Source organism: Trachurus trachurus (assembly GCF_905171665.1).
Source record: "Trachurus trachurus genome assembly, chromosome: 3".
Lineage (NCBI taxonomy): Eukaryota > Metazoa > Chordata > Actinopteri > Carangiformes > Carangidae > Trachurus > Trachurus trachurus.
Genome location: NC_139893.1, coordinates 3,866,613 through 3,876,564, shown reverse-complemented (window position 1 = coordinate 3,876,564; position 9,952 = coordinate 3,866,613).

Below are 9,952 nucleotides of genomic sequence, written 5' to 3'. Positions count from 1 at the left end.
TAATTTATTTTTTTGCTCCTTCTTTCTTTCCTTCTCTCTTTCTCTCTCTCTCTTAATGGCCGCGCCGCACCAGCTCTGGATTATCTGGTCGTCCCGTCCTCTTAATCAGCGGCTGATGAACTGCTCATCAAACTATTATCCTCCTTTTGCCTTTGACACGCGCAGCAGAGGTTAAAAGGCCCGTAATTAAAACTAATCTGCCGGGTCTCACACTCACACTCACACTCACACACGTCTCTCTTTAATTGGCGGAGCAGCAGCAAACGACACGACGATGTATTAAACACTCATCGACTCACACTAAAGATTCAGAAACTGCAAACTGAAACGGAAAAAACGGAAAAAAATATGTGAATCAGAAGAGAAAAAGGAGGAAATAGAGAAAAATCATCTGCAAACGCTGCATTTGTGTTGTTAGAGGATCCACAGTGTGTTGAAACTAGTCATATTCCTTCTTTACATAAACACACTTGATTTTAATTCAGATTACTTTGTGTTTTGTAGTGTAGTTTTGGTTATATTTGGTTATTTCCTTCGGGATTAATAAAGTAAATATATCTATCTACCTATAAGATTTAAGAGATCATTTGTTCCTGCTGCAATCGTTTTATATAACACTTGTTAAAATGTTTTTTGTGTTCATCTTTTTTGTGTCATTGTTGTGTGAGCTACTGGACAAACTTCAATTTCCCTGCTAGGGATGAATAAAGTATTCTCTATTCTATTCTATTCTATTCTATTCTATTCTATTCTATCTATCTATCTATCTATCTATCTATCTATCTATCTATCTATCTATCTATCTATCTATCTATCTATCTATCTATCTATCTATCTATCTATCTATCTATATGCACATAACAGTGAAAATGAAAAATCAGTCAATCATCATTAATTTTCCTTCCAAACTATCGGTCAAATGTATAAATCCATGATTATGGCATATGCTTTGGAGCTTGTACCTGCCTTCCCTTTAATCCTACTCTTGTATATTATTATTATTATTATAGGCCTCAACTATTTATATTTCAACGGTGCCAAAAAAACAAAGAAACAAGAAAGATGCCAAACTGCTTATTGAGGTCAAAACATAGACATCATAATAGATATCGGAATAATAGCCCCATAATCCATCAACCTTCCAGGTACAGTAGCTATATGAATCCCCTAAATGAATAGAAATAAACAACAGCTGAGCTTTTCTGAAGGAGAAACCAACTGAGAGGAAGATGAGAACAGGCTTGTTATTATCATCACATTTCAGTTGACGATTTATCGCCATAAAAAATAATTGCGATTAACAATTCAATTGTCTTTTTCTGATCATTTTATGCCTCTATTACAGTGGTATTCAACCTTTTTTGGCTCGTGACCCCATTTTGACATCACAAATTTCTGGCGACCCCCGTCAATCAAGATGCGCCATGCAGCTCAGATTTTATATGTTGCATTTTATTTGAACTCGATTTCTATTCGAGAAAGTAAAAGTATAGAATTCAGTTGTTGAAGATTGTCTGTTGTGTTTTTAATGATAATTTTAAAAAAGAATAATAATTTGTTAAAACAATATTTTTATTACTCTTTTTTTTAAATCAATTACTAGACATTTCTGGCGACCCCATTTGAATTCCAGGCGACCCCACGTGTTGTCCCGACCCCAAGGTTGAACAACACTGCTCTATTGTAATATAAACCTATACAAAGAAGTGTTAATGTCATTAACAGAGGACCAGTCAAACCTCAAATGGTGGAAAGTGACGAGGAAACAGCGATGAAATCTGACATTTCTGTTATTTTCATCCAGATGTTTTTATACAGATGAAGGGAAACCATTTTAAGGATTATATGCAAAATAATTGCGGTCAGGCGATGACGTCGTAATTGTGACCGGCCTACTAGATGAGAACGAATCCGTCACCAACATAATAAACAGAAACTATTTCACTATATTTACAATATTTTAAGTCCAATCTGGTGTAAAGACATGAAGAGACACTACTAGCCTACTATACTATGAGATGGCGACCAGCTCTCGTCTCCCCTCTGTGTTAAAACCATCAACAAACATCATCCCTGAGCAAACAAGAAGAAAAATATTAAAATGTGATTTGTGTGTTACAAAGTGTAATGGGATGCAGCAGATCCCATGATTATTATTTGTATTAAATATAGTTTCTCTTCACATAAAGTCAACTTAATTAAATATAAAAAGTGAGATTGCATAGATCTAAGTGCAGAGATCTCTTTCTTCAGTTTGGACACTTTTGATGCCTCCAACCAGCCGGGTGAAGCGGCAGCCCCTTTTTGCATAAACTTTATTAAATATAAATAAAATGCAGTGGTTCTGTCTCACGCTTTTAGGCACTAAATTAGAAAAAAAATCCCACTCTGTAGAGTCTGGGGGAAAAGATTATAGATTATCGACTGGTTATTGATATGATCAGATGACAAAGGATGAAGTTTAAGTATAAAAAGCAAAAAGTTGGGCCGACGCATTAAAATATATCTTTAATTTTCTGAATTTATTTCAAACAAAAACAATGTTGGAGGAAGAAGTTTATGTGTCCTACCCCTTTACCTCATCCTCAGCAATCTATCCAACAGTACTTTGCTTATTTAAAGACTCACTGCTGACTGTTATAACTCATATTTAGTTTTTCTTGTATTACTGTAAGAATATTTGTATTTACTGGGAAACTCAGGTGGCCACTCCCACTGATGAGATAAAACAGGTCCGACCTGAAGAATCTGCTGAACATCTAAAATCCTCTGTGGATTTCAGCTTTATTTATTTTATTTAGGAGTTCATTCACAGATGTTTTCTCCTCTGTAACAAAATATATGTATAGATATTTTCTTTTTCATATTTATAGGTCTAGTAACACTTGAAGTTAGTATAATCTAAAGTGGTGTCTGCTGAATTAATGAATTCCACGTTTCTTTATAGTGACTTTGCTGAACTGAATGAACCTGAACTGAAACTCAGTGTCGGTTCACTTTGGTTTACATGTATAATATAATGATATGATATGATATAATAGAATATAAAAATCCTATATTTCTGTGAGTTGATGGTGGATGTGAAGGAATCTCTGCAGGTGAACCAGATGATTTATGATTGATGGTCCTCGCTGCCTGTTAAAGCCTCTCTTACTCTCTTCTTTCTCTCTTTCTTTCTTTCCTGCTGCCTCATCACAACGGGCGAGCGAAAGAGTTGTGATGCCTTTAAAAAGAATTCATAACATCCAACCTGTACTGACCTTATAACGGCAAATAAAAAACTATCGATCCTGCCTCTGTAGCCTCCACAACTCGCACTTTAAAAGACTTATTGTGGAGCTCCATTTCATCTAATCACTTGGCAAAAGAGTCCGGGCGGTCTAAATAAAGAAAGAATAAATAAAAAAATAAAAAATAAATATAAAAAAAGTCCCTGCATGGGCCAACGTGTTGCTCTCACCTTTGCAGATGAAATTACCCGAAAAGCTGTTACAAATCAATATAATCAATGCAATCAGCTAACTGACACAGGCAATCTCCTGCCAGTAAGTAAAATACCCCCGGCGGAGATCTTTCAATCTCTGGTGCCATAATTGCCCCCAAGGGCGACGTTAGGGTGTAGCATTTTGTACACTTAATTAAATTAGCGAGGCGCGCGGACAGGGAGGGGTTGACGAGCTCAGGCGGGACGGACGGATCGCTCTGGACCGCCGCCAGTAATTAAGCCGATACCTTTACTGATGATTACGCCAATCCCCCTTAATGAACTCATTATGCATTTTAACCCAAACACTCCCAGGGATTAATGAGCACAAAGAAAGCTTTACTGGATGGAAAACAGCCCCACACACACACACACACACACACACACACCTCATCCACCGTCACCAACAACAACAGCCCATAACTCATCCACTCAACAGGGCCGACGACGACGTAACGTCCATATTTCTCCCTCTCTGAGCCGCAGCCAAGCCAAGGCTAATCTGGAGTTGAGTGACAGCAGAAAGAAGTTCTGGGTCTGAGTCTGAGCACATACTGTAAAGCTTTAGAAGGAATAAATAATAAGATCCTCGTCTGGAAAAGTCACAACGCAAAAACTTTTACACTTTAAAAAAAACAAAACAAAACAAAACAAGAACAACAACAGCTGAACCTGAATCTGCAAAACTTTACAAAACAAAACCAGAAGAACATGAATTGTCCCCCCCAATAAAAAATACCCTAAATTATTCAAATTTGAACAAATGTATTTTCAGATTTCACATTCTTCATATTTTAGATTCACATCTAAAAAGAAATGATTGAAATTGAGGAACAAATAATGTTTGACAAATCTATTTCTGACTCTACATCCCACACTGCAAAAACTCAAAATCTTACCAAGAATATTTGTCTTATTTCTAGTTAAAATGTCATTTCTAGTCAAAACAAATCCAATTATACTAAAAATAAGACTCATTACATAGAAAAGTAGCTTGTTTTTTTAGACACTTTTTTACTTCTTTCAAGCAGATTTTCACTTGAAATAAGTAGAAATATCTGATAGTGGAGCAAGTTTTTCTTTCTTATTACAAGCTCAAAAAACCTGCTTTCATTGGCAGATTTTTCTACTTATTTCAAACGAAAATTTGTTTGAAACAAGTGAAAATTATCTAAAAACAAGTTCATTTTTTAGGTGATGAGTCTTATTTTAAGTGGAAAGAGATTAGTTTTGACTAAAATTGAGACATTTTGACAAGAAATAAGACAAATATTCTCGGAAAGATTTTGAGTTTTTACAGTGCACCTCTGGTCTCCTCCACTTCGATGCAAATGAACGGGTAGTTTCTTACACAGGCGCTGATGACATCAGCAGGCTTAAAAAAAAACGACCCCCTCAATCTTAGGGCTTCATATTTTGATATTCATCCATATCAGTTAATCATGTATAAAGTAGTTCCACACACTGGGAGAAAAGGAAGATGGTGAGAAGAATCGGGGATCTGAGGTATACGGTGAAAGATAAGAACGTGAGTAGGCATTAGGCCCGAGATCCTTAAAATTATGATTATGATTGGCTGTTTAGGACAAAAAAAACAAGAAAGGGAAGCACAATCTTAATCTCATTTTAAATCTTATTTTACATTATAAATGTTGACTAAACATATGGCTGTATAGGAGTGGTTCCGTTTTGTTTTCTTTGAGGAAATACATTTTTAGATTTACGGAAATTATTACATGTTTGTTTTAACTTTTTAAGATCAGGTAAATTATAATTAAAGGGACAACGAGGAGTTTTCTTATAAGCAAAGTGTTTTCACACTACATTTCCCATGAGCCTCCGCACGCACTGTGAAATTCTTGGACCGGCGCAAGTCGGACGAAAGCGAAAACATTTGTCCAGAATGTTTTCATTCACCAAGTTGGAAGACGATCAGATACCGTCGTAGTTCCAACCGTAAACGATGCCGACTAGCGATCCGGTGGTGTTTTTTTTTGTTTTTTCCCCACAACTTTATTAAGAATTGTGCAAAACAATACAATTCAATACAACAACAAAGATTATCGCCAGGGGGTTACATGCATAAAGGCATTTTTTTTTACAGATTGCATTATAAAAATATGTTGTAGAGAGCACAGGTTCAAGGTCTTGATAGCTTTTGTGTTATTAGATTTTTCAATGGTTTTAATATACTGCTTGACTTGATCCGGTGGCGTTATTCCCATGACCCGGGAAACCGAAACCAGGAAATGCTATTGCTGGGCGAGTCGACCACTAAATGATAATATCAAAATAACGATAAAGACAAAACGATATATTTATCGAAAATGGACCAATTAACAAGTGGTAACGTAGATTCATCACCTCCTGACTGCTTCTTTTTCTTTTTGAGTGTGCGCGCTCTTCCTTTTTTGAACGTAGATTCATCCACATTAATATGAGACTCTTTTATAACCAAAAGCAAACTCCTCGGGGGAACTTTAATCGTATTTGTCAACGTACTTCAACCCAGTCCTGACATCAGACCTGCACCCTGCACACTGACTCAGGTCCAGACATATCGTATGTGTAAGATGATTTAAAGAGACCTAGGAGCAGCGCGGGGGTGGGAGCCGCTCTGTGCTGACCCATAATGCTTTGCTAATTAAATAATTCACTAATTGATTCATCGCCAAATCAATAAACCCCCCCCAACACACACACACACGGTTTATGGTGCAAGAGAGCTACTGTGAAGTGTGTTTTCTGACCGGACCAAGGAGAAGGATGACTGCTGCTGCTGCTGGGGTTTGGGCTGCGTATGCAACACACACACACACACACACACACACACACACACACACACACACACACACACACACACACACACACACACACACACACACACACACACACACACACACACACACACACACACACACACACACACACACACACACACACACACACACACACACACACACACACACACACACAGGAAGTGAATGACGGGCAGAAAGCAGTGAAATTGGTGCTCGGCTGCAGACGAACATTGACTTGACCTTGTGCTGTTGTTGTATGACATCATTCCAGTCGCTCACAGGGAAATGATAGTGAATACAAAAAAAAGGAGGGGTGGAGTGACAGCATGTGTGTGTGTGTGTGTGTGTCACTGTGTGTGTGTGTGTGTGGTTTCTAGTTGGGCCTATTGTAGTAGAAGAAAAAGGGAAAATCAGCGTTGATACCATTAATTAAAGTGTAATGAATCCTCGGGGTGTTTGTGTGTGGAAGGGGCATCCGCACTGTAAATATATATATGTGTGTGTGTGTGTGTTTGTTGTGTATACTTTACGACTGGTCATTTGAGTGTGTGTGTGTGTGTGTGTGTGTGTGTTCAGGTAGGAATTACCTTCGAAAGTAATTGGGGACAGCAGTGAAATGTGACATCTCTGTGATCCGAGTGGACGCGCCGGCTGTAAATCCAGCTGCTGCAGCCGGTTCATATTTGTTTTCAAGCATGTCGGCACAAAATCTACACACACACAGACACACACACACACACACACAGAAAACAGCCAGCAGAGCTCAGGACTCTCAGATGAAGGTTGTACTATAGTTTGTCCAGTCGTTTGACTCTGAGCCAACTTCATTAAAAAAGTGGAGTGTTTTTCATTTAAGATGAAACTTCATTAATTAATATGAGACAATTTTTTTTTTTCAAAAGCTCTAAATTAACAGTTACAGCTAAAAAAACAACAAAAAACAAACAATAATCACAGCCCTGTGGCCTGCGATGCCTCAACATTTCACACAGGAGAGACTGTTGAACGTTACATTACTGATGCTACAGCTTTTACTGTTTCCAGAAGAAAGATTTTAGAAGATTTGCGTCTGTGGGTTCAGTTGGAGACGTTGGATTAGTTCTGGTTCCCAGTCCAGTTGGTTCCCGAGGTTTTCTAAGGTCACGAATGTGTGTCATTGTCTTCCAAATGTACATTTATTTATTAATGTGTATAGAATGTGTCCAATTTTATTTAATTGTTGCTCTTTTTAAAGGTTGCCCGTCACAATCAGGCAGAGGGACCAATGATGAAAACTACAGTAGCTTTTTAACCCTCCATATCGTCCTTATGAGTCAAATTGACCCAATCTGTTCCCTTCCTCCATCCTTCCTTCTTTCCACAATCCTTATTCCCTTCCTTCTTTCCTTTCTCCCCTTCATCCTTCCTTCCTCTTTTGATCCAATTGACCTGATCTGTTCCCTCCCTCCCTCCATCTTTCTTTCCTTCCCTTCTTCCTTCCTTGAATGAATCTGCTCCCTCCCTCTATCTTTATTTAATTCCTTTTTCCCTTCCTTCTTTCCACAATCCTTATTCCCTTCCTTCATTCCTTCCTTCCTTCCCTTTGTCCTTCCTTTCTTCCTCTTTTGATCCAATTTGATCCCTGATCTGTTCCCTCCCTTCTTTCTTCCTTTTTCTTCCTTCCTTGAACAAATCTGTTCCCTCCCTCCATCTTTCTTTCCTTCCTTGTTCCCTCCCTTCCTTCCCTTCGTCCTTACTTCTTCCTTCCTTTTTGACCCATTTAACCCAATCTGTTTCCTCCCTCCTTCTATCTTGCATTCCTTTTCCCCTTCCTTCTTTCCTTCCTTCCTTCCTTGACAGGAGGGTCAAGCTAACTCGGGTGCATTTACATTTTTTTTTTTTTTGCAATGTTTTATTAATGTACATTGTTCCTTTTCAAATAAATTATAAACTTAAACTAAACTGAAACTGAAGGTCTGGACTCTGTGTAACAGGTCAAAAAAGGTTAAAACCTAAGAACTCATCATTGATTTTTAGCAGCGCATGTATTTTTTAGAGAAGTTTTAATGTAGAACCACTTTTATGAGGATATTTTACTCCTGTTTTATCAAGTCCATTTTAACCTTCTCTTTTATCCCTCACCCTCACTGATAAGAACAGGCTCAGTAATGTAGTGAGGATGTGTGGCAGGATTGTGGGGACAAACTTTGAGGAGCTCTCTCTGTTTTGTACAGAGCCAGGGCTATCAGGAAGGCAAAAATGATTCTGAATGGAGCCTAAACAACGTCAAATAACAATTCAAACAAGTTGATGGACAAATCACTTGCAGATAGTGTGAGATAAACTTGTTTGAATGATGGATAGATGCTTCTAAATGCATCCTAAGTGTGTGTGTGTGTGTTTTATCTGGAAACATCTGTCCTGAACATCTGTAGCGACCGACTGAACTGACAAGACGACCAGAGATGATTCTTACGTACCTCAGTCACAACAACTCCACTACACCGGCCCGGTTCGTTCTCAGATCTGCTGCTGCGACACCGAGCTGTTTCCCTCCAGACATCCAGAGCTACGACTGGAGCAGTGATCTGGGCAAATCTACCCGGCAACAGAGGTCACGTCATTACTGTGGTGGTGACATACAGATATTACTGCAGCTCCGTTTCATCCAACTTCATCCGTCTACTCAGCTGCATTTCACTGCAACACAACAACTTATCTCACAGGTTTAAAGCGGCTTCATGTTTAGAAATAAATACCTGCAACACAAACTGATTTCTAGCTCACCCACGGTTTGCACTTTTGTCAGTTTTAGGATTGACTACAACTATTTTCCTCACAGTAGACAGTTATTTAAATAAAAACAAAGAAAGATAGTCTGTGTTTTTGTGTCATTGCATAAATATAATTACTATAAAACAGTCTATTTTTTGTTTCCTCCTCTCTCTTCACACGTGAAGCTTTTGTAAAATGCTTTTTTTTATTGTTAATTCAATTAATCTATGGATAAAGAATATACATACAAAATACAGTATAAGACGAGGTTATAAAACATTATTTTCTGTTACAAGTTTAAGTAACTAACACTGCAGCAATTAAACTCTGCTTTGAGATTAATAATGTGTGTATGAGTTAATATTAATAATAATCCACTAATGTTATAGATAATGGTCCAACACTGAGGAGGAAACTTTTGGTACTTTGTTAACATTTTGCTTATAACGTTCGTAAAATTTCACTTCAGTGATGTTTAGCAGCCGTTATTTTAATTTATTTTATTCTATTTATTAGTTTTGATGCATACATTATCTAATTTGTAAAAGGATTTCCAGAAAAATAAAGGAATAGACTACATAAGTTTGTGTCATTCTGCCCCCTTTCATTCAGGAATTTCCTTACTTTCTTGTATGTAATTGTTTTTTTTTCTTTTTTCAATGAATGAAACAAATAAATAAACTAAACTTTACAATGCAGGACTTTTACTTCTATTTTTTACTTCTATTTTACTCTATTGCAATACAAATAAAGAAATGTGATGTTTCCTCTATCACTGAAAACTTAGACTAAACTTAGCCATGGTGACACTAAATAAATATCACTGATAATCAATAAAAGTCATAATAAAAAATAAAAAAGTGTGTCCACAGTGAATCATATTTAACATTTATTTATCCTGTGCAGAGAATGA